Raw genomic sequence first — 27,180 nt, 5'->3', positions numbered from 1 at the left:
TGAGGAACTCCGTACCCATCCCAGGTGTCCAACCGTAGAGTCATACTGGGAGACAGAGACTGATTGCAGGTTGTCCACCTATTTGTTTTGGACATGAACCATCAAATGTGTTCCATACAGTCCAATTTGTCTCTGTGTTACATCCATAAGGTTTGTGATGCCAAGGACCATTGATCTATGCACAATGAAAACCATACCCAGTTAAATATGTGTGTGTAGAACTGTTGCACCGGTTTGCAGTGGAAATGAGAGTTGCAGGCCGGTGGGAGAGCTCAGTCAATGAAGGAGCTGACGGAAGCCCACACTGCTGGGACACCAGGGTCATGAGCCTGGCCACAGATGTACTCAGGAGAAACACAGTGCCCAAGACTGAGAGGGTCTCCCCGTCACGGCACTGAACACACGCACCACCGGCTCCCGCTGAAGTATAAGACCATGGACATACAGTAAATTCACTTGTTTTCAAAAAATACAAATATTTGTCAAATACACATCTTCAGATGTTAATGCTGTGTTGGGAAATGCTTGATAGTTTAAAAAAGTTCCGACAATGCAGTATGTAACCAACAAGTAATCTAACTAACAATTCCAAAACTACTGTCTTATACACACAAGTGTAAGGGGATAAAGATGTCATAAAGATAACATGAATGAGTGATGGTACAGAGCAGCATAGGCAAGATACAGTAGATGGTATCGAGTACAGTATATACATATGAGATGAGTATGTAAACAAAGTGGCATAAATACCTATGTTGTGTTTATACACCGAGTAAACAAAACATTAAGAACACCTGTTCTTTCCATGACAAAGACTGACCAGGTGAATCCAGGTGAAAGCTATGATCCCTTAATGATGTCACTTGTTAAATCCACTTCAGTGTAGATGAAGGGGAGCGGACAGGTTAAAGAAGGATTTTTAAGCCTTGAGACAATTGAGGCATGGATTGTAGTAAAGATTCCATTCAGACTGTTCAATGGGCAAGACAAAATATTTAAGTGCCTTTGAACGTTTGGTTTTAGGTGCCAGGTGACAGATTTGTGTCAAGAACTGCAATGCTGATCTGGGGTTTTTCACACTCAACAGTTTCCTGTGTGTATCATGAATGGTCCACCACCTAATGTCATGTCTTGTTATGTCTGTTCCTGTCCTTTCTCTTCACTCTCTCTCTGCTGGTCTTTTTAGGTTACCTTCTCTGTCTCTCATTCCTCAGCTGTTCTACATCTGCCCTAACTAGCTCTTTCACTCTTCCCCACCTGTTCTCTCTTCCCCCTCTGATTAGGTCTCTATTTCTTTCTCTGTTCCTGCTACTTTCAGGGTCTGATTCTTGTTTGTGTTTTTTGATGCCAGAAGCAAGCTGTCGTCTCGTTTGCTTCCACCTTGTCCTGTCCTGTCGGAGTCTGCCTGGCTGGAGCATCCTGCACTATACTAACGTTCTTTTTGTTCCGCTGACAACGTTGGAAGAGGATTTATGCCATTCCTGTATTTTCATTAAAGAACTCTGTTTTCTGTTAAAACCGCTTTTGGGTCTTCACTCAAGTTCATAACAGAAGAATCAGACCCTCAATGGACCCAGCGGCTCCGGACCCTTTTCACTCCGCCGTCGAGATCCAGGGAGCGATGCTAGGCAGACACGAGGAGGAATTGTCTGCTGCTCAACATGCCGTTGAGACCCTGGCCGTCCAAGTCTCCGACCTCACAAGACGGGTTCACCAACTCCACCTCGATCCACCGCCCACTTCCAGGGTTTCCGAGTCTCCGGAGCCCAGGATCAACAACCCGCCGTGTTACTCTGGGGAGCCCACTGAGTGCCGCTCATTCCTCACTCAGTGTGATGTGGTGTTCTCTCTCCAGCCCAACACTTACTCCAGGAGCGCAGCCCGCATCGCCTACGTCATTTCTCTCCTTACCGGACGGGCGCGTGAGTGGGGCACGGCAGTCTGGGAGGCGAGGGCTGAGTGTATTAACCAGTATCAGGACTTTAAGGAGGAGATGATACGGGTTTTTGACCGTTCTGTTTTTGGGAGGAGGCTTCCAGGGCCCTGTCTTCCCTATGTCAGGGGAATAGATCCATAACGGATTATTCTATTGAGTTTCGCACTCTCGCTGCCTCTAGTGACTGGAACGAGCCGGCTTTGCTCGCTCGTTTTCTGGAGGGTCTCCACGTCGAGGTTAAGGATGAGATCCTCTCCCGGGAGGTTCCTTCCAGTCTGGACTCCTTAATAGCTCTCGCTATTCGCATAGAGCGACGGTTTGATCTTCGTCGCCGAGCTCGTGGAAAGGAGCTCACGTTCTCCGTTGCTCCCCTCTCCACATCACTGCCACCTGCCGCATCACTGCCACCCTCCTCCGCCGGCTCGGATGCTGAGCCTATGCAGCTGGGGGTATCCGCATCTCGGCCAAGGAGAAGGAACGGAGAATCACCAATCGCCTCTGTCTCTACTGCGGCTCCGCTGGTCATTTTGTCACCTCATGTCCAGTAAAAGCCAGAGCTCATCAGTAAGAGGAGGGCTACTGGTGAGCGCAACTACTCAGGCCTCTCCTTCTGGATCACGCACTACCTTTCCGGTCCATCTCCGCTGGCCCGGTTCATCTGCTTCCTGCAGTGCCTTGATAGACTCTGGGGCGGAGGGCTGTTTTATGGACGAGACCTGGGCTCGGGAACATGACATTCCTCTCAGACAGTTAGGGGAGCCCAGGGCCTTGTTCGCTTTAGATGGTAGTTCTCTCCCCAAGATTCAGCGTGAGACGCTGCCTTTAACCCTCACTGTCTCTGGTAATCATAGCGAAACCATTTCTTTTTTAATTTTTCGTTCACCTTTTACACCTGTTGTTTTGGGTCATCCCTGGCTAGTGCGCCATAACCCTTCTATTAATTGGTCTAGTAATACTATCCTATCCTGGAATGTTTCTTGTCATGTAACCTGTTTAATGTCTGCTATCCCTCCTGTTTCCTCTGTCTCTTCTTCACAGGAGGAGCCTGGCGATTTGACAGGGGTGCCGGAGGAGTATCACGATCTGCGCACGGTGTTCAGTCGTTCCAAGGCCACTTCTCTCCCTCCACACCGGTCGTATGACTGTAGTATTGATCTCCTTCCGGGAACTACTCCCCCCCGGGGTAGATTATACTCTCTGTCGGCTCCCGAACGTAAGGCTCTCGAGGATTATTTGTCGGTTTCGCTCGACGCCGGTACCATAGTCTCCTCCTCCTCCTCTCCCGCCGGAGCGGGGTTTTTTTTTGTTCAGAAGAAGGACGGGTCCCTGCGCCCATGCGTGGATTATCGAGGGCTGAATGACATAACAGTTAAGAATCGTTATCCGCTTCCTCTTATGTCTTCAGCCTTCGAGATCCTGCAGGGAGCCAGGTTTTTCACCAAATTGGACCTTCGTAACGCCTACCATCTCGTGCGCATCAGGGAGGGGGACGAGTGGAAGACGGCGTTTAACACTCCGTTAGGGCACTTTGAATACCGGGTTCTTCCTTTCGGCCTCGTTAACGCTCCAGCTGTCTTTCAGGCACTAGTTAACGACGTCCTGAGAGACATGCTGAACATTTGTGTTTTCGTTTACATGGACGATATCCTGATTTTTTCACCGTCTCTCTCGATTCATGTTCAGCACGTGCGACGCGTCCTCCAGCGCCTTTTGGAGAACTGTCTTTATGTGAAGGCTGAGAAGTGCACTTTTCATGCCGCCTCTGTCCCTTTTCTCGGTTCCGTTATTTCCGCTGAGGGCATTAAGATGGATCCCGCTAAGGTCCAGGCTGTCATTGATTGGCCCGTTCCTAAGTCACGCGTTGAGCTGCAGCGCTTTCTGGGCTTCGCTAATTTCTACCGTCGTTTCATCCGTAATTTCGGTCAGGTGGCAGCTCCTCTCACAGCCCTTACTTCTGTTAAGACGTGCTTTAAGTGGTCCGTTTCCGCCCAGGGAGCTTTTGATCTTCTTAAGAATCGTTTTACATCCGCACCTATTCTTGTTACACCTGACATCTCTAGACAGTTTGTTGTTGAGGTTGACGCGTCAGAGGTGGGCGTGGGAGCCATTCTTTCTCAGCGCTCTCTCTCTGACGGCAAGGTCCATCCTTGCGCGTTTTTCTCTCATCGCTTATCGCCGTCAGAACGTAACTATGATGTTGGTAATCGCGAACTGCTCGCCATCCGCTTAGCCCTAGGCGAATGGCGACAGTGGTTGGAGGGGGCGACCGTTCCTTTTGTCGTTTGGACTGACCATAGGAACCTTGAGTACATCCGTTCAGCCAAACGACTTAATGCGCGTCAGGCTCGTTGGGCTCTGTTTTTCGCTCGTTTCGAGTTTGTTATTTCTTATCGTCCGGGCTCAAAAAACACCAAACCTGATGCTTTATCTCGTCTCTTCAGTTCTTCTGAGGTCTCCACCGACCCCGATGGGATTCTCCCTGAGGGGCGTGTTGTCGGGTTGACTGTCTGGGGAATTGAGAGGCAGGTAAAGCAAGCACTCGCTCACACTCCGTCGCCGCGAGCTTGTCCTAGGAACCTTCTGTTCGTTCCCGTTCCTTCTCGTCCGGCCGTTCTTCAGTGGGCCCACTCTGCCAAGTTAGCCGGCCACCCCGGCGTTCGGGTACGCTCGCTTCCATTCGCCAGCGTTTCTGGTGGCCCACTCGGGAACGTGACGCGCGTCGATTTGTCGCCGCTTGTTCGGTCTGCGCGCAGACTAAATCTGGGAACTCTCCTCCTGCCGGCCGTCTCAGACCGCTTCCCATTCCCTCTCGACCGTGGTCTCACATCGCTTTAGATTTTATCACCGGACTGCCTTCATCAGCGGGGAAGACAGTTATTCTTACGGTTGTCGATAGATTCTCTAAGGCGGCTCATTTCATTCCTCTCGATAAGCTCCCTTCTGCTAAGGAGACGGCTCAGATCATTATCGAGAATGTTTTCCGAATTCATGGCCTTCCGTCTGACGTCGTTTCCGACAGAGGCCCGCAGTTCACGTCTCAATTTTGGAGGGAGTTTTGCCGTTTGATTGGGGCTTCCGTCAGTCTCTCGTCCGGCTTTCATCCCCAGTCTAACGGTCAAGCCGAACGGGCCAATCAGACTGTTGGTCGCATTTTACGCAGTCTTTCTTTTCGTAACCCTGCGTCTTGGTCAGAACAGCTCCCCTGGGCAGAGTACGCCCACAACTCGCTTCCCTCGTCTGCTACCGGTCTATCCCCTTTTCAGTGTAGCCTCGGGTACCAGCCTCCGCTGTTCTCATCTCAGCTCGCCGAGTCCTGCGTCCCCTCCGCTCAGGCTTTTGTCCAGCGTTGCGAGCGCACCTGGAAGGGGGTCAGGTCGGCACTTTGCCGTAATAGGGCGCAGACTGTGAGGGCCGCTAATAAGCGTAGGACCAAGAGTCCTAGATATTGTTGCGGTCAGAGAGTATGGCTCTCCACTCAGAACCTTCCCCTTAGACAGCTTCTCGCAAGTTGGCCCCGCGGTTCATTGGTCCGTTCCGTATTTCCCAGGTCATTAATCCTGTCGCAGTGCGACTTCTTCTCCCGCGCTATCTTCGTCGCGTTCACCCGGTCTTCCATGTCTCCTGTGTTAAGCCCGTTCTTCGCGCCCCCGCTCGTCCCTCCCCCCATCCTTGTCGAGGGCGCACCCATCTACAGGGTTCGTAAGATTTTGGACATGCGCCCTCGGGGCCGTGGTCATCAGTACCTAGTGGATTGGGAGGGGTACGGTCCTGAGGAGAGGAGTTGGGTTCCCTCTCGGGACGTGCTGGACCGTTCGCTGATCGATGATTTCCTCCGTTGCCGCCAGGTTTCCTCCTCGAGTGCGCCAGGAGGCGCTCGGTGAGTGGGGGGGTACTGTCATGTCTTGTTATGTCTGTTCCTGTCCTTTCTCTTCACTCTCTCTCTGCTGGTCTTTTTAGGTTACCTTCTCTGTCTCTCATTCCTCAGCTGTTCTACATCTGCCCTAACTAGCTCTTTCACTCTTCCCCACCTGTTCTCTCTTCCCCTCTGATTAGGTCTCTATTTCTTTCTCTGTTCCTGCTACTTTCAGGGTCTGATTCTTGTTTGTGTTTTTTGATGCCAGAAGCAAGCTGTCGTCTCGTTTGCTTCCACCTTGTCCTGTCCTGTCGGAGTCTGCCTGGCAGGAGCATCCTGCACTATACTAACGTTCTTTTTGTTCCGCTGACAACGTTGGAAGAGGATTTATGCCATTCCTGTATTTTCATTAAAGAACTCTGTTTTCTGTTAAAACCGCTTTTGGGTCTTCACTCAAGTTCATAACACCTAAAGAACATCCAGCCAACTTGGCACAACTGTTGGAAGCATTGGAGTCAACATGGGCCAGCATCCCTGGGGAACGCTTTCAAACACCTTGTAGAGTCCATGCCCCAACGAATTGAGGCTGTTCTGATGGCAAAAGGCGGGGTGCAACTCAATATTAGGAAGGTGTTTCTAATGTTTGGTACACTCAGTATATATAAGTTAGGAGTTAGGAGTCACAGGGGTCAGATGAAGTGGCTCCTTTGCACTGATCTTAGGTCTGGTTTGTGTTTTTACTGCTAATGGTAAAGGTTAGGATTTGGTGAGAGTAAACTGATCCTAGATCTGTGCCCAAGGGCAATGTCTATCCAGAGACAAATCAAAGGTCCATGCTATTTAAACTTATAATCTACCACCATCTCGTGGCTCAAACTTGTAACAACATTTTCTAATTCATGTGCTGTACTGAGTTTTGTTCTATCACATTGAACACTAATCTGGGTGCAGATTAAATTGAAAACTAATCTGGGTGCAGATTAAATTGAAGACTAATCTGGGTGCAGATTAAATTGTTAACTGAAATAAGTATTAACTTAAGGGGGCTGAATAATTTTGCACGCCCAATTTTTCAGTTTTTGATTTGTTAAAAAAGTTTGAAATATCCAATAAATGTCGTTCCACTTCATGATTGTGTCCCACTTGTTGTTGATTCTTCACAAAAAAATACAGTTTAATATCTTTATGTTTGAAGCCTGAAATGTGGCAAAAGGTCGCAAAGTTCAAGGGGGCCGAATACTTTCGCAAGGCACTGTAACCATACTATATCACCATACTATATATTACCACACTATATATCACCATAATATATATAATCATACTATATAACCATACTATTTAACCATACTATATATCACAATAATATATATCACCACACTATATATCACCATACTATATAGCCATACTATATATTACCATACTATATATTACCATACTATATATTACCATACTATATATCACCACACTATATATCACCATACTATATATCACCACACTCTATATCACCATAATATATATAATCATACTATATAACCATACTATATCACCATACTATATAACCATACTGTATAACCATACTATACCACCACACTATATATCACCACACCCTATATATATCACCACACTATATATATCACCACACTATATAACCATACTATATATCACCACACTATATATCACCATACTATATATCAACACACTATATATCACCATACTATATAACCATACTATACCACCACACTATATATCACCATACTATATAACCATACTATATATCACCACACTATATAACCATACTATATATCACCAGACTATATATATCACCACACTATATATCACCATACTATATAACAATACTATATATCACCACACTATATATCAACACACTATATATATCACCACACTATATAACCATACTATATATCACCACACTATATATCACCATACTATATATCACCATACTATATATCAACACACTATATATCACCATACTATATAACCATACTATATATCAACACACTATATATCACCATACTATATAACCATACTATATATCACCACACTATATATCAACACACTATATATCACCATACTATATAACCATACTATATATCACCACACTATATATCACCATGCTATATATATCACCACACTATATTTCACCACACTATATCTGAAACACTTTATGTTAATGATAGTATGAAGCTGTTTCAAGCAATAGCCAGCTCACTTTGATATGCATTTTCAAGCACGGGTAGAACCAGCTAGGTGTTCGGCTGGTACCTTCAGCAGGCAGCAGATGGCACTGCTAGGGGTGATGCCAACGTCTGTCAGGACCCAGCTGTCCCGAAGGATGGCACCAGCATAGCTCAGCTCCAGGAAGTGCCTCACCTGCTTGTCATCTGACAGTTGCACGTGGAAGTAATCCTGCCAGAGGAAGAAGATTGGAAACACAAGGAGCCGTAATTGAGTGTCCCATACAATCAGAGTGAGAGGGCTCAACACTGATGGAGCCGTAATGGAGGGTGTCCCACACAGACACCCATTATGGAGGGTGTTCCACCCAGACAGATGTCAATGTTTACCATACAATAATCGTAAAAGTGTCCAATTGTGTACAATTAAGAAATAAGGCCCAAGGAGGTGTGGCCAATATACCATGGCCACGGGCTGTTCTTAGGCACAACGCAACGCGGAGGTATATTGGCCATATACCACAAACCCCCAAGGTGACTTCTTTTTCCCCCCCAATTGGTAGTTACAGTCTTGTCCCATTGCTACAACTCCCATATGGACTTGGGAGAGGCGAGAGCCAAGAGCCGTGCGTCCTCCGAAACACAACCCAGCCAAGCCAAGTCACACTGCTCCATGACACCTGGGAGGGATGCAACCAGGCTCACATGAAACCCTTCATGAAGAAAAGTTGCCTAGTGGTTAGAGTGTTAGACTAGTCACCGAAAGGTTGCAAGTTCAAATCCCTGAACTGACAAGGTACAAATCTGTCATTCTGCCCCTGAACAGGCAGTTAACCCACTGTTCCTAAGCCTTTACTGAAAATAAGAATTTGTTCTTAACTGACTTGCCTTGTAAAATAAAAATTTGAAGCAGAGCTTAATTTGTAAATTGGGAGGTGCCAGAACAAAGAGTGGGTGCTTGAGGGGGGTTCTGTGGTACCAGAACTCATGAGAAAAAAGATCACCTATTATAATAGAGCATTGAACGCATATCATCACATTTGGGTAGAGCCACTTATAGAAGGTACAGATGTATATGTACTCTCCATGGGTTGTGTTTTCTCAATATAAATAACTTCGGCCAGTGGTCCCAGTTGAGCATTTATTTCTGTTGTTAAATGGGTAACAGCACGTTAGTTGTGCAGGGCTTAACGGTATTGATGGCAAAATCCCTTGCATCACATTTTCATACTGGGCGAACAAAATTCTAAAATATAAGACAAAATATAACATGTGTAAATACCTGTTGTTAAATGGGAAACAGCACGTTAGTTGTGCAGGGCTTAACGGTATTGATGGCTGTCGATGGCAAAATCTGTAGCATGAAGACAACTGTGTTAGCAGTGGCTTATGTGACCATTACATCGGTGTATGCTAGCTAACACACTTACAGCAATCATATGCCAAAGCACATCCCAGAAAGCCCGTCAATCCCTAACAGGTACCATATACCCACACATGTATAAATCAGTAACGTACAGAAAACTTGTACACATTGTAAAATAGAAAACAGTATTCATAACCTGACCGACCCCTTGCATCACATTTTCATAATGGTGAGACCTGACATTCGCGATCTCCCCCTATCTGCAAGCGGGGCCAATCACAACACACCTTATTGTCATCAGAGTTGAACAAACCAATAACAATGCTTGAACATTAAATACACATTTCTTTAGAGGCAAGTGGAAACATAACCAACCCTGTTACACACACGGGGAACAGTTTTAGTAGCCAAGGGTCCGGGAAAGTGTTGGCCTTTTTAAAACCGCATTTCGTGCAATTCTACATATTTTTACATGACTGGAGACTTTGGCATCATCTTTTTTTAATCCGCACAAATGATCGAAATGGCAGGCTACTTTGACACTGACAAACTTAGTATCTGAGATCAATAAAAACGACCTTGTCTTGAATCCATCAATAGCCTATAGGCCTAGGTTTGTGGAGAAACATATAGTAGGCTACAATATGAGGAGGAAATTAGTCCTAAAAATGCTTTCCAGTTTCACTGACTCACCCAATGATGCGCAGCTCACTCGCTGGAGATTGTCGATGCGCTCGTGTCAAAAGCCTATCTCTCCCTTTCTCTGTTTTGTATAACAATGTTTGGGAGTTGATCAAATATTTTGGTAGTCTACAGCATAGTCTTATCTTTTCAGTAAGAGTCATTGCTTTTCAACCTGTGTTTTCCCTCGATTGTATATGAAATATTGCAAAAGGCCTGTTTTGTCTGCGTGCTGTTTTTTCACTGACAGATTTGCCTCGCGTTCCCGACTGTAGGCTATTCTTTGTTATTGGGCTACAATCCGCAGCAAGGCTATATAAAAAATAAGCTATTGGTCCTCTGTAGCTAAATTATAGGGCTTCTCATGACGTATTAGGCTATTCTGAATGATTTAATTTATTTCTGAACAGACAGCAGTAATTCCGTAACTTTAGAAAATTCCTCCAGAACCCTTCATGCAGCTATGATTCTATAAGGAAACAAATGATGAAGTGCAACTCTGGAGAGATGAGGGGGCAGGATAATTGACGAAAAGGCAACTCGAATGAACTTTGATCGCTTTTATTATAATTGTTACATAGCAAAAAGTGAAAATGATTTTTCATGGCACGAGAGGTACCGGATTCGGCCAAATAGGTTCCGGGACAAAGCAGTCCAGAACGGAAAGGTGCCGGATCCTGTTCTGGCTCAAATTATGCACTGATTTGAAGTACCGAGGCCTCTCCCTGCTGAGTATAAAGATTATTAAACGAGATTCAGTGGGCTTGTCATTCACAGTACTGATGAAAAATCAAGTATATTTGATCTAAATGTGGATATACGAGGACATCTATTGGTCACCGGATTTTTTTTAAATCCATGCAAGCTATCTTTGCACGAGCATGCGATGCCATATAATTGACGCAGGTGTTTATTATTCAACAAGGATAGTCATTGACCCGGACAAAATATAATTGTATGAGCTATGCCTCTGTGTCCCGGCGTTGTTGTACCCCTCTACTATCTGGCTTGGTGGGGCGATCTCGTTCTGCATGCCTGCTTCACTGAGATACAATGTGTCGTCATGCATTTGTGCATGCACGCTGTTAACGGTCACACCCGTCTTGCTAGCTAATTTAGCTAGCTCATCAACCAGCATTTTATTCGCTTTTTCTGCACGATAGCACTTATTAAAGCCTTGAAACTCATGGGGACCTCACTGTTACCATGGGTCATCGAGCAAGCCCTTATTTGGCAGCAGGGTTGCGTCAGTTTCCACTGGATGTGACAGCTTGTTAGGCTGGCTAGCTAGGTAGCTAATTCGCTAACGCGAACTGTTTATCACGTAGCAGCCTATGCTGACTAGCATCGCTAGCAACTAGCTAACATGGATAAAGTCTAGTCGTGGGTCCACAAAATCAAACAAATGGTACTGAACTGATGACAAATTCATGTTTCGAAATTGTAGTAGCTATTTATGTTTTTTTATTGTTGTTGTTGTTGCTTAATGACATTGCGAATATCATAATTTTTGTCATTTAACTACCGGTATTTATTTAATCCGGTTTCGGCATGAGAAAAGTATTCATCGCAAATTCCAGCACTAACGGATACCGGGAAAGAGAAATAAGAGAACCGGTCACGAATGCGGAGCCACGCCCTAAAATAACATGTGACCACAAGGCGTTTGTGACACATTCATGCATTCCAATGATGTCATAATTGTCTGTAGGTTCTAAATTACTTATGAAAGAAAGTAACTGATCCTTGTACTCGACAGCTGTATTTTCCTACAGTTACTAATAATACTAGCAACAAAACAGATTTCATTCCTTAAAATGATATTGCCAGATGGAAGAAAATAATAAGGTAGGCTTAAACTGTAATAAGATATACCTTAAAGACCGCTTGTGTTTAATTTTTTATTTATTTATTTCACCTTTATTTAACCAGGTAGGCAAGTTGAGAACAAGTTCTCATTTACAATTGCGACCTGGCCAGGATAAAGCAAAGCAGTTCGACACATACAACGACACAGAGTTACACATGGAGTAAAACAAACAAAGTCAATAATACAGTATAAACAAGTCCATATACGATGTCAGCAAATGAGGTGAGATAAGGGAGGTAAAGGCAAAAAAAGTCCATGGTGGCAAACTAAATACAATATAGCAAGTAAAACACTAGAATGGTAGATTTGCAATGGAAGAATTTGCATTAGTAGAAATAAAAATAATGGGGTGCAAAGGAGCAAAATAAATAAATAAATTAAATACAGTAGAGAAAGAGGTAGTTGTTTGGGCTAAAATATAGGTGGGCTATGTACAGGTGCAGTAATCTGTGAGCTGCTCTGACAGTTGGTGCTTAAAGCTAGTGAGGGAGATAAGTGTTTCCAGTTTCAGAGATATTTGTAGTTCGTTCCAGTCATCGGCAGCAGAGAACTGGAAGGAGAGGCGGCCAAAGAAAGAATTGGTTTTGGGGGTGACAAGAGAGATATACCTGCTGGAGCGTGTTCTACAGGTGGGAGATGCTATGGTGACCAGCGAGCTGAGATAAGGGGGGACTTTACCTAGCAGGGTCTTGTAGATGACATGGAGCCAGTGGGTTTGGCGACGAGTATGAAGCGGGGGCCAGCCTTGGTTTGGTGACAAAACGGATTGCACTGTGATAGACTGCATCCAATTTGTTGAGTAGGGTATTGGAGGCTATTTTGTAAATGACATCGCCAAAGTCGAGGATTGGTAGGATGGTCAGTTTTACAAGGGTATGTTTGGCAGCATGAGTGAAGGATGCTTTGTTCCGAAATAGGAAGCCTATTCGAGATTTAACTTTGGATTGGAGATATTTGATATGGGTCTGGAAGGAGAGTTTACAATCTAACCAGACACCTAAGTATTTAATCCTGAATCCAGTTGCCCCTCTTGTACTGGGATAAAACAATAGGCAAGCCATGAACCTTATGGAGGAGTGCATGTGTTTTGCAGACACACCTGGGTTCTAGACTGGCTGAGGTAAACATTTTAGGAAAGCCTGGGCTTTTAAATCCCAGTGAAAGCAGATATGTCAAAGTTTGTCAATGTCATGTTGCCCTTCCATTTAGATGAAACTAGTGAAAATGATCATTTTGCTTCTCTTAATCCACATTTTCTAGCAGAAGAAACATGTTCATGCTTTAGGGCTGGTGGGCTGCATATATATTGGTAAAATATAAAGTGTGTGTGTGTGTGTGGGGGGGGCATAGTGGATATAATGGGGTATAGGCCTAACTGTTGTTTTGAGGGTGAAATTTCAACCACAGGATGATATCATCATTGTAAACTAAATTCAGCAGAGCCAAACCTTGTTATAAAATAGGTTGAATTTGTACCTTTGAAACCATGTCAGATTTTCAACATTATATACACATTTAGAAAAAAACAATAGGCAGCACCTCAGCCCGGTATCGAACCCCATCCAGGGTTTTAACGACACCCAGCCCTGCTTAGCTTTAATATGTCACTGACTACTACCAATATGCTATTGTGAGAATTATTATTGAGAGATCTCTTAATAACAAAATATATTCCGTGTTAATATCGAAGTCATTCTAAGGGGTAGGTTTGACAAAGCTAATGAGTGAGTGAGTCTTTGACATGAAGACCGTGGTTATATTCTGCCATTGGGACTGCTCTGATGTTTCCATTCTCTCCTGGTTTTGACCATAGAGCCTTGTCCCAGTCTCTAGACCTGCCTGTAGTTGTTTAATTGGCCCAACGTTGCCAATGCTCCTCCACTCTTTAACAGTTAATAATTATTTCAGTATGATATTTGTTGTATATTAAGTTTGATTATTTGCAATATAATTACATTTCTACCAGGAGCAGAGCAATTCTACCAGGAGCAGAGCAACCTCAGTGATGGAAACCACAGAAGAGGGGAAGCTCAACAATGTGGAACATCAGACACTTATGGACTTCCTTCAAAACCTAACTGAGAAGTATGTTCTGTTTTCTTTGGTACTATCACACCTTCAAGGAAATAGGATCAAATTAGAAACGGATTAATCGGAAAAAAATGTTCAGTGCTAGAAAGGTTGTCACATTGCAATTTTGCCAAAAAACTGACACAAAGCAAGTATAACTTCACGATCAGGCAAATAATTAAATAAAAACTATTCTGCCACGCATGCTGATATGACAACATTTATAACAATATTGTTTTCAGGCAATGGAGGGGGATTCGTGAGGGCATGTTTGACCCGGTAAGATCATGTTACTGACAATTTCATTAGATTACCAAGAAAACTCTGCATAATGTTTAACCTTGTTCATAAGCTTTTGAAAGACGCACTATGCAACATTTTAAAACACTTCTTCTGTTTCTGGAATACAGCTGACAAAACAACAGCTTGCCGGCGTGTGTCTGAGGATTGTCCAGTTTTTATCGGACAAGCTGATGCAGATCATCATCCCAGGTCTTTACGAACTACTGGGCATCCAAGATGCTGCCTCCTCTCCATTGTCACAGAGATCTCTCACAGCGTCACTCACCAGTTTGTTAGACGATAAGGTTAACACCAAGTCCCGCGTGAGATTTACTGAGGCTGGTGTACCTAAGAGGCCAGGCAGTCGAAAGTCTTACAATAGCTTTCGCATCCCGACTCCCTACCCTTCCTCCAACTGTATGGAGCAGGAAGAGGAAGAAGAGCAGGAATCACAACTTAAGTTCAAGGAGATTTACCTGACTAAGGGCAGTGGAAGCTACCTGCCCAAGGGGGCCATGAGGTATGTTCTTAAAGGGAAATTTAACAACTTCATATTCATCTCCAGCATCACCATATGTGAGAATTACACATTTCCATGCTTTGTAGTAAAAATAAATATAGAGGGATGTAACTGTTTCCAATAGTGCTGAGAAATTAGTGCTTTTTGAGGTTGGTTTGGTTTCGATTCAGATATTTAAAAAATAATCACGGTTTTGGATTTCAATACTTTTTTTAGACATTGAATGCACTATGGATTATGTGTGTTGAATGCTGTAACAACACATAATAAAACAATGAATAAAAGTCCCATGATGGTAGTGACTGTCCATTACTGTTTATGACTTATCAACCATCATTTACTTTCTCATATAAAATATTTATTTGATGACTTTATTATTTAATTCCAAGTCATCAACTCATCTCTATAGAGCTGCTGCTTATCCTGTCTGACAAAATCACTATTTTAGTAGTTCTTCTAAGTAAATAAGACCTACTTTTATGACCGCTGAACACCAACTGTCAATCACTTAGATCATGTATTTCCAGGTAGAGAATCCTCCCAACGCAACTGCTTTTTATCTCTCTCATGCATTCTCTCGTCTCTCCGTCTCAGTCAATGAGGTTTCCGTATCTGCTCCACACAGAGTGGACAAGTAAGTGGGCGTGCAATGGATTATGGGAATTAATTGCCATATTTTCTGTGCTAAACTATGTAGAATATTGGCCTGTTGGAAACTACAACTGCCTACTACATTGTATAGTTCGTGATTGATCTGATTTATCTCCACAGAAACTGACCATCGAGCTCACAGAAAAATAAAAAATTAACTATGGAATTCAAATAATTGAGCAGACGTCGGTCAATTAGTTGTTTAAAAACCGAAAAATAACAAAAACGTTGGTTAAATGCTCAGCTCTAGATTCTAATGACATCATCAGTGTGCATCGTGTGATTTTAACCAATTATGAGTAGGCATTGCCTACTAATTGGTTGATGATGTCATAGAAAACACTTATCTTCCTCTTTCTTTTTTACTACAAAACATAGAAATGCCCGTTTTTCACATATGCTGATGTTGGGGTGGTGCTGGAGATGATGAATATGAAGTTGAAACATTTAGAAATTTCCCTTTAACATTTCTTCAAACTGCCTTGTATTTATGATTGTCCTTGAAGTTATTAGAAGTTACAGTATTTGAAGTTTATAGCAATTTGGATTTTTGTAGAGGATAGATATTGCCAGGATAGATAGATATCTACAGGCCAGTTTCAATACAAAGGGCTTTAGAAATTAAGCAGTTAAGCTGACATCACACTAAGGTTTTTTCTCAGAGAAACAGCAGCGTTTTCCTCATTGTTTTCAATGGTGCAGATGTATTTGACACACTGAATGTGCATCACAGCCTTACATATTATTTGTTTGACTTTGATGATTTCTGTTTTTTTTCTTCCAAGGACTCTAACCTCTCTGTCTGATGTGCAGAAGAAAACAACCAACTCTGAGACGCTACAAGTCCTCTTAGGTGTCTCAGAGGACACCCTCGTCACCTGTGTGCAGGACAGCCTGCAAGGATCTCTCTCCAAACTTGCATGCATGTCCAATTCTCCATCTGGAAGTGCAGGCTCTATGATGCTAACCCCTGCTGTAATGGCAGAGTTGGCTAAAGATGTCAAGTCGGCCTTATCAGTGGTCGTTAAGAGTGCCTCCGCAAGTCAAACCTCTCTAGTGACACCGGTAAGGGGAGACTCACAGACCAAGGTGACTGAGAGCATGGTGAGAGAGCTGGCTGCTAAACTTGAAAAAGTTGACCAAGAGAGCAAGAGTCTAACAGGGCAAGTCATGACCACCATCTCTGACACAATGGTGGCTTTTGTTGACGAGAACAAACAGAATTTGCTGAAAGATCTGAAGGACAAGATCACGTTTTTGGCATCGCATGTTGGCTTCATTGAGGATCTTGATGCCCTGATAAGGAAATACGAGAGCAGCTACAATATTGGTGAATCTGGTTCCTCCTGCACGCTCACATCTAAGAGCATCCAAAAACTCTCCAGCCGGGAGTTTCAAACATCAGCAATACAAGCAGTGAGTGGAGTTCTTGCCAAAAAAGTCAGTAGTTTGAGCTTTCCTAGTTCAGTCATTCAGTCTGAGTTAACAGGTGCTGTATCAGGTCAAACATTGTCTGCCATTGTAAAGACAGAGTCAATTCACCCAGTGGGCTCAGCAGCGTCAGTAGTTGTTAAGACTTTCGTGTCAGATATGAAGTCCTTGGCTGAATCTGAAGAGAGTCCCCAACAGAAGAGTGCCTGGTCTGCTGCTGTTCACATTTACCACAGCATCCAAAACAACTTGAAAGATTATTTCGGCAAGCTTCAGCGATGTGCCTTAAAGAGTATTGTCACATCTGATGACAACATCACAAATGCTGAGTTTAAGGAGACAGTTCCACTTCCTTGCTTAGACATGAAATATAGGCCCAGTAAGAGTGAGCCTCAGTTGCCAGAGTCCACTGGTGAAGTTACTTTACAAAGAGGCCTAAGTGAGTGCTCAAAACTTCTTTGGGCACAAACTGAGTCAGAAGAAAGCAAGCTCCTTCTGACAACTTGCACCAAAGAAGTCATCTCAGAGCTTCTGGTCTTGTACAACACTGAGATGTCAAAGGAGGACCCCCTGTACACTGTTGGAGAAAAAGGATCAGACTTCTCTATTGAGATACAACAATTTGTAGAGGGTGTTCTGGTTCAGCTTGGGGATATCTCCCATTCCAGGGCCTCATCACCAATAGTATATGAGTTCCCCTGTCAAATTGAGGACAGCAGAAGTAAGGCCACAGCTTCTTTGACCAGTCTGTTAGATTGTATTAGAAAACTCTCAAGTGAGGAATTTAAGAGAAATGCCACTCAAGCAGTGAGTGAGTTCCTAGTTAAAAAGTCCACCAGTAGCTTAACTAGTGCAAAGCCTGCTTATTCTGTAGCATCCAGGTCTTGTTCCATTCAAAACCAGTACACATGGTCAAAGGATATTTGTGCGGATTCTGCTGCCTTTGGCATCATTGACACATTTGTGGAAGACCTGCAGAGCTCGGCGCAACCTGCAGAAGTAGAGGAGAGAGAACCTGACCTCCAGGAAAATGCACAAAAGCTACAGAGCAGGATCTGGTCTGCTACCACTAGTTTATATAACAATATTAAGAAGACATTAAAGGACTTCATCATTCACCAGCGGAGGTCAGACATGCTGAGCAGAATGTCTAGTCATATACCCACAGAGGACTCTGGACATCTTGGGACTAAGGAGAACATTTGTTTGGCAAGCCAGGACTTGAGGCAAGCTAGTAAGAGTGTTCCTCACTTGCGCAGTTTGAACCTTGAAGTGGCTCTACACAGGGGTGTCAGCGAGAGTTCAAAACTTCTCTGGACTGAAACAGACGAGGCTCTACTGACCAATAGTACCAAAGAGGTCATTTCAACAATCTTGACCTCATGCGAGGATCAGACATCAAATGCACCTTGCTTCTCCACAGTAGGAAAGAAAATATCTGATATGTCCCTTGAGGTCAACATGTTGGTAGGTGGTGTTCTGTCTCAGCTGAAGGACATCTCCTTGTCAAGGTCCCCAACACCATGTGAAGACATGTTTGAACGTCTCCAAAGTTCTCCTGAGCGAACCTCTCCAGTAAGTCTAGATTGCAGCACGGCTGCCTCCAAAGGCATTGCATCTTCCCACAGTCATTCAACAAAGAGCCTCCAAAAACGTTCTAGTCATGAGTTCCAAACCAAAGCTGAGAAAGGAGTGAGTGAGGTCCTCTCTAGATCATTTAACATTGTGGAGGAAGGTACAACAGATAAGTACCTTCAGTCTGTATCTACATCCACCACATCTACTGATATTATACAAACCATGGTGAAAGACCAGCAGGAGCTCACCCAGACCACCCAATCATCTGACATGGTATCTGGAACCTCCCTGCTCACCACTGGACAGGTTTCTGAGAAAAGGATCTGGTCTGTTGCTCGTAACATCTACTACAGTCTGCAAAGTAAGATTACGGAGTTTCTCAGAAAAGACCTTCAAAGATCAGACACAACACTTGGTTCAATCCAAATCTTTACATATCAAAGTAGTCCTGCATCACAAAGAGCAAGTCTCGGCCATCTTGAGGTCAACCAGAGCAGTGTTACACCTGGTGGAAACGATGCCTGTGTGGACATTCCGCACAAATTACTACCTAAAACCACTGAGCTCTCAGGATCCATGCTGGAGGATATTGACACGATCCGTTGTCGGAGTGCTGACAGCCAAAATACAAGAAATACCTCTTCTTCACGCTCCTCCATCTCTCTAACACCTACTTCAAAATTAAGGCAGTCGAAATGGCACTTTGCCTTACCCGGGACTCCCATCCCCACTGAGTTACCTGCTCAGATTGACTTTCCCATTGTTAGAAACACAATCATTGAGGACTTCTTTCACACAGAGGACTTACTTCCTGTAACCTTTGTGGACAAAGTCAGGCAAGCTGCTGGGGTGGTAGTGGACATTATGGTGGAAAGTGTTGAGAACACACAGGAAGATGGACAGGGTGCTTCACATCTTGACGACCTCCGATCTGCTGTTAGGAAATTGAGAAAAATCATTTCCACTTGGACCATCCACATTTTCAGCCATGAATTGGTGGATAAAGTGATAGCCCTTCAGGACAGCCACAGCACTCCACAGGTCTTAACATTGGAAGCAGCCAAAAGTGCTTCAGACTCCATTCTTTCAAGGCTGAAATGGGGAAAGGAACAATGTGCCATATCCAAGGAGCTCTCCTCTCAGCTTCTCCAGATATTTGCTGAAGAGACAGTGAAGGGCTTCCTGAGACAGTGGTCAGATGAGTATGAAAATATAAACTTTGATGTTTCAGTCCAGAACGATCCAAAGACTTCTACTTGCATGGTCATTCTTCAAATGATCACCAAAGCCACTGCTAAATGTTATTTTGAGTCTGCTACCAGCGTGGCCACCAGTGACATTGTAGAAGGCGTGTTTGATTTGGAAAGGGATACCATCAGCAGTACTGGAGAGCAGGTCCTCACCTTTAACACATACATCTTTCATGAATAACACTGCTGTTGACCTTTTATGAGATATATGATTCTTTGTGTCATGGCATTGCACTGCTTCTTTGCAATTGATATGCTGTACTTTAAGATATCGAACATTTTTCAGTTTGTTTTAATGTGCCTTTTCCCACCAACCAGGGTTCCAAGAAAGTTAGTAAGAACCTCTGTCCTCAAGAGTCTCTGGAGTACCAGCCTCAGAACATTTCCCCTACTGTGTACTTTACAGGTAAGCCCTGCTGTTGTTTAGGCTGCTGCTCAGTCAAGACTGAGACATTATCCCTTTACCATTCCACTAATTCATTTGGAAAGACATTGTACTCCTCTGAGTTGTTACCTATGACATACTGTACTGTGGGCTGGGTGGTAGCCTAGTGGGTTAAGAGGTTGGGCCAGTAACCGATAGGTTGCTGGTTCAGAATCCCTGAGTTCACGAGGCAAAATCTGTCAATGTGCTCTTGAGCTAGGCACTTCATCCTAATTGCTCCTGTAAGTCTCTCTGGATAACAGTGTCTGATAAATTAGTTAAAATGTAAATTGATGGCATGATGGATGGTCTTTCATTGCAGAGACGATGACAACATCTCATGGCTCCTTTTCTCCAGAGGGAATTTATGATATCGCATCGTCCTTCCCACTTGAAGAGAAGAGTCGCAAACCCTCCCTTTTCACCAGATTGTCGAGATCCATCACGAAAGGCTTTTCCCAGCCCATTCAAATCTTCAAGGAAAACCAAATTAATTAAATAAATTACTCATTATAACAACGAGAGCATTCATTTGTTCAGATGAAAATCTAATCGTATTGGTCACATACGCCGAAAACAACTGTGAGATGCTTTATTACGAGCCCATTCCCAACAATGCAGAGTTAAAAAGAAAATATTTTCTAAATAGTAACACAATAACAAGGCTATATACAAGGAGTACCAGTACCGAGTCAATGTGCATGGGTGCGAGGTAGTTGAGGTAATACAGTATGTACATGTAGGTAAGGGTAAAAGTGACTATGCAATCAGCATAGATAATAAACACAGTAGCAACAGCTAGTGTGAAAGTCGGTCAGTGTCACAGTGAATGTGTGGGTAGAGTGTAGTGAGTGTGCATCGAGCCAATTCAAGAGAGTCAGTGGAAAACAATTAAAAAATACATCAATAACAAAGGGGGTTCAGCAGTCTAATGACTTGGGGGTAGAAGCTGTTCAGCAGTCTTATTGCTTGGGGGTAGAAGCTGTTCAGCAGTCTAATGACTTGGGGGTAGAAGCTGTTCAGCAGTCTTATTGCTTGGGGGTAGAAGCTGTTCAGCAGTCTAATGACTTGGGGGTAGAAGCTGTTCAGCAGTCTAATGGCTTGGGGGTAGAAGCTGTTCAGCAGTCTAATGGCTTGGGGGTAGAAGCTGTTCAGCAGTCTTATTGCTTGGGGGTAGAAGCTGTTCAGCAGTCTAATGGCTTAGGGGTAGAAGCTGTTCAGCAGTCTAATGGCTTGGGGGTAGAAGCTGTTCAGCAGTCTGGTGGCTTGGGGGTAGAAGCTGTTCAGCAGTCTAATGGCTTGGGGTTTAGTTTATTGGGTAAATATTCTCTTCAACTCTTCTTGGACTGCACTGTTTGTTAAGGGCGTGTAAGTAAAGTATTTCACGGAAAGATCTACACTTGTATTCAGCGCATGTGACAAATAAAGTTTGAGTTGATTTGATTTGACTATGTACCTTCTAAGCATGATGGTTGGCTCATGATTTGTTTGTACTGAAATCTATTCAGGGAGGATAAGGGTATATCATAGGCAGTGATGTAGTGGTAAAAACATTGACTGGTAAATGCTGATTGCCGTTCAGGATTAAAGAAGTAACGCTCCCTCTACTTTCAATGCATCTTCCACAAAAGGTGGGTAAATGCTTGAACAAGACAAAATAATAAGTGTGTAAACAGCTTTTACATGTGTCCCCCCCACCACTGATTATAGGAGGCTTCTTCTGACAGTATTCACACCTTTCATAAGAAACCTCCAGAGAAATATTCATATTCACCGTAGCTGTCAGTTAAACTTGGACTAACCTGGCCAAGGCCAAACAGTATATGGCGTTTTCTCTGGGTGTGCGGTCGCAGTGGAGAGAAAAGGCCTCCAGTGAGGTGGTGAGGATCTGGGCGGAGTTTGGCGAGGCAAACACAGGTCTGAGATTGGTGTCTCTGGAAATGGGCGGGAGCGGGACTCTGCTCCTCCATTGGTTGCTGTTCTGATCCCCACTCTCATCCTCCTCACATCCCCTCTTCTTCTCTCTTTCATCCCTCGTGGCCACAGGGTGGAGCTTCGGTAGTTGAAGAGGTTTATCCTGGGATGCCAGGGCGTGGAGCGGGCAGGATACATGAGATGGGCAGTTGATGGGGATCAAACATCGAGAGGCTGTGGACATCACCCTGATACCCGCCTTGGCCTCACTCCTCCTGGGCTTGGAGGACATCTTGGGGAGGGTGAAGCCGTCCACCAGGACCGTGTCGCCCACCCTGGTCCTGTACGGAGCCCTGTTGAGGCCCATGCAGTGCCTGGATGCTGCCCTCCTCTGCCCCAGCCTCACCCAGCCCTTTATCTGGAGGTATGTCCGCATGGGCAGGGCCATACCTGGGAGGACCACCACAGAGCACAGCTTGGTGGCCAGGTGACGCACACACTCCCTGTGGCCATACTGGAGGGCGATCCTCAGGGGTCACGACCCTGGGGATCCCGACAGGCAAGGGTCAGAACGCTGCTGGCGATAAAGAGTTTGAGGATGGTGAGCTGGCCGCGCTCGATGGAGGCGACAGCGGGACACTTGGCGACGTCGGGGTGGGCCGTCTGGTGGCACCACTCACGGTAAGGGTGAACCCCCACCGGCTCAATGACACGCACCCCCCTCTCCAGCAGCCAGCCGGCCAGGTCCAGGTGGCCCAGAGAAGCAGCGATGTAGAGTGCCACCCGGAGCTGGAACCTGGAATAATACAGAATCAATGTATTTATAACACGTTTCAAGTTTTTTTTTGTCAAGTTCACAAGATACAGTGGGTTATAAAACAGTACAGTAAAATGCTTACTTGCAAGCTCTTTCCCACAATGCAGTATTAAATATCAGGGTAAGAGAAAACAACCTATGAAGGAAAAAAACACGAGAATATAAGCTACATACAGGGTCAGTACCATTATTGTAAGCTATATACAGGGTCAGTACCATTATTGTAAGCTATATACAGGGTCAGTACCATTATTGTAAGCTATATACAGGGTCAGTACCATTATTGTAAGCTATATAAAGGTTCAGTACCATTATTGTAAGCTATATACAGGGTCAGTACTATCATTGTAAGCTATATACAGGGTCAGTACTATCATTGTAAGCTATATAAAGGTTCAGTACCATTATTGTAAGCTATATACAGGGTCAGTACTATCATTGTAAGCTATATAAAGGCTCAGTACTATCATTGTAAGCTATATACAGGGTCAGTACTATCATTGTAAGCTATATACAGGGTCAGTACTATCATTATAAGCTATATACAGGGTCAGTACTATCATTGTAAGCTATATACAGGGTCAGTACCATTATTGTAAGCTATATAAAGGTTCAGTACCATTATTGTAAGCTATATACAGGGTCAGTACTATCATTGTAAGCTATATACAGGGACAGTACCATTATTGTAAGCTATATAAAGGTTCAGTACCATTATTGTAAGCTATATACAGGGTCAGTACTATCATTGTAAGCTATATACAGGGTCAGTACTATCATTGTAAGCTATATACAGGGTCAGTACCATTATTGTAAGCTATATACAGGGTCAGTACCATTATTGTAAGCTATATACAGGGTCAGTACCATTATTGTAAGCTATATACAGGGTCAGTACCATTATTGTAAGCTATATACAGGGTCAGTACCATTATTGTAAGCTATATACAGGGTCAGTACCATTATTGTAAGCTATATACAGGGTCAGTACCATTATTGTAAGCTATATACAGGGTCAGTACTATCATTGTAAGCTATATAAAGGTTCAGTACCATCACTGTTGATAGTAAGTCTATCATACAGTTCAGTGTGTAGATGTGTATTCTGACCTCATCACAGGTCTCTCCCTAGACAGGTGTCGTTGGACGGTCAGTCTGTGTCCCAGGAAGCAGCCTCTGAGGAACTCCGCCCACCCATCCCAGGTGTCCAACCGTAGAGTAGCCCCTGGGAGACAGAGACACATGCAGGTTGTCCTCCTGGTTGCCATGAACCAAGAATGTGTTCCATACAGTCCATTTGTCTCCGTGTTACATCCATAAAGTGTTGAGCCAGAGGACCATTGATCTATTGCACAAGGAAGGCCATACCCAGGTCAATGGCGTAGTCATGCAGCCGGTTGCAGTCGTAGAGTTGCAGGCCGGTGGGACATCTCAGTCTGAAGGAGCTGACGGGAAGCCCACACTGCTGGGACACCAGGGTCATGAGCCTGGCCACAGACGTACTCAGGAGAAACACAGTGCCCAAGACTGAGAGGGTCTCCCCCGTCACGGCACTGAACACACGCACCACCGGCTCCCGCTGAAGTATAAGACCATGGACATACAGTAAATTCACTTGTTTTACATAAATACCTATGCTGTGTCTATACACTGAGTAAACAAAACATTATGAACACCTGTTCTTTCCATGACAAAGACTGACCAGGTGAATCCAGGTGAAAGCTATGATCCCTTAATGATGTCACTTGTTAAATCCACTTCAGTGTAGATGAAGGGGAGCGGACAGGTTAAAGAAGGATTTTTAAGCCTTGAGACAATTGAGGCATAGGTTGTGTATGTGTGCCATTCAGAGGGTGAATGGGCAAGACAAAATATTTAAGTGCCTTTGAACAGGGTAGTAGGTGCAAAGTTCACAGGACTGATGAAAAATCAAGTATATTTGATCTAAATGTGGATATACGAGGCCATCTAGTGGTCACCGAATTTTTTAAAAATCCATGCAAGCAATCTTTGCACAAGCATGCGATGCCATATATTTGACGCAGGTGTTTATTTTTCAACATGTATTGTCAATGACTGGAACAAAATATAATTGTATGAGCTACGCCTCTGTGTCCCGGCGTTGTTGTACCCCTCTACTATCTGGCTTGGTGGGGCGATCTCGTTCTGCATGCCTGCTTCACTTATATTCAATGTGTCGTCATGCATTTGTTAACGGTCATACCCGTCTTGCTAGCTAATTTACCTAGCTCATCAACCAGTATTTTATTCGCTTTTTCTGCACGATAGCACTTATTAAAGCCTTGAAACTCATGGGGACCTCACTGTTACCACGGGTCATCGAGTTAGCCCTTATCTGGCAGCAGGGTTGCATCGGTTTCCACTGGATTTGACAGCTTGTTCGTCTGGCAAGCTAGGTAGCTAATTCGCTAACGCGAACTGTTTATCATGAAGCAGCCTATGCTGACGAGCGTCGCTAGCATCTAGCTAACATGGATAAAGTTTAGTCGTGGGTCCACAAAATCAAACAAATGGTACTGAACTGATGACAAAATCATGTTTCGAAATTGTAGTAGCTATTTATGTTTTTTTGTTGTTGTTGCTTAATGACATTGCGAATATCATAATTTTTGTCATTTAACTACCGGTATGTATTTAATCCGGTTTCGCCATGAGAAAAGTGTTATCGCAAATTCCTGCACTAACGGATACCGGAAAATAGAAATAAGAGAACCGGTCACGAATGCGGAGCCACGCCCTAAAATAACATGTGACCACAAGGCGTTTGTGACACATTCATGCGTTCCAATGTTGTCATAATTGTCTGTAGGTTCTAAATTACTTATGAGCTTGGCTTCCCTTCAGAAAGTAGCTGATTCTTGTACTCTACAGCTGTATTTTCATACAGTTACTAATCATACTAGCAACAAAACAGATTTAATTCCTTAAAATGATATTGCCAGATGGAAGAAAATAATAAGGTAGGCCTAAACTGTAATAAGATATACCTTAAAGACTGCTTGTGTTTAATCCTGAATCCAGTTGCCCCTCTTGTACTGGGATAAAACAATAGACAAGCCATGAACCTTATGGAGGAGTGCATGTGTTTTGCAGACACACCTGGGTTCTAGACTGGCTGAGGTAAATATTTTAGGAAAGCCTGGGTTTTTAAATCCCGGTGAAAGCAGATATGTCAAAGTTTGTCAATGTCATGTTGCCCTTCCATTTAGATGAAACTAGCGAAAAGGATCATTTTGCTTCTCTTAATCCACATTTTCTAGCAAAAAAAACATGTTTATGCTTTAGGGCTGGTGGGCTGCATATATATTGGTAAAATATAAAGTGTGTGTGTGTGGCGGGGGGGGCGTAGTGGATATAATGGGGTATAGGCCTAACTGTTGTTTTGAAGGTGACATTTCAACCACAGGATGATGTCATCATTGTAAACTAAATTCAGCATAGCCAAACCTTGTTATAAAATAGGTTGAATTTGTACCTTTGAAACCATGTCAGATTTTCAACATTATATACACTTTCAGAAAAAAACAATAGGTATCACCTCAGCCCGGGATCGAACCCCATCCAGGGTTTTAAACGACACCCAGCCCTGCTTAGCTTTAATATGTCACTGACTACTACCAATATGCTATTGTGAGAATTATTATTGAGAGATCTCTTAATAACAAAATATATTCAGTGTTAATATCGAAGTCATTCTAAGGGGTAGGTTTGACAAAGCAAATGAGTGAGTGAGTCTTTGACATGAAGACAGTGGTTAGATTCTGCCATTGGGACTGCTCTGATGTTGTTTCCATTCTCTCCTGGTTATGACCATAGAGCCTTGTCCCAGTCTCTAGACCTGCCTGTCTGTGTGATGGATGACCACCTGACCTCTGAAGCTGTCAATGAGATGGTAAGTTGACCTTGTCATTTCATATTACAACAGTAATCCAATAAAATGTTACAGTGATGCTATCATTGGCAATGTTGACGTACCACAACCATCTCTGTTGTGTTGCAGTTGTTTAAATTTGTCCAACGTTACCAATGCTCCTCCACTCTAACGGTTCATAAGTTCTTTCAGTATGATATTTGTCGTATATTAAGTTTCATATTAAGTTTGATTATTTGCAATATAATTACATTTCTACCAGGAGCAGAGCAATTCTACCAGGAGCAGAGCAACCTCAGTGATGGAAACCACAGAAGAGGGGAAGCTCAACAATGTGGAACATCTGACACTTATGGACTTCCTTCAAAACCTAACTGAGAAGTATGTTCTGTTTTCTTTGGTACTATCACACCTTCAAGGAAATAGGATCAAATTAGAAACGGATCAATC

The 27,180-nt window shown here is 43.8% G+C and overlaps 1 pseudogene; it reads right to left on the bottom strand.

Annotated features, from left to right (window-relative positions):
• Positions 1-21,884: 21,884 nt before the first annotated feature.
• Positions 21,885-26,843, bottom strand: LOC135529156 (protein ANKUB1-like; annotated as a pseudogene).
• Positions 26,844-27,180: the final 337 nt, after the last annotated feature.

This window comes from Oncorhynchus masou, unplaced genomic scaffold, assembly GCF_036934945.1.
Source record: "Oncorhynchus masou masou isolate Uvic2021 unplaced genomic scaffold, UVic_Omas_1.1 unplaced_scaffold_1110, whole genome shotgun sequence".
Classification (NCBI taxonomy): Eukaryota; Metazoa; Chordata; class Actinopteri; order Salmoniformes; family Salmonidae; genus Oncorhynchus; species Oncorhynchus masou.
Note: the sequence above shows the minus strand (reverse complement) of the source record. Positions and strands in the feature narration are given on the sequence as shown.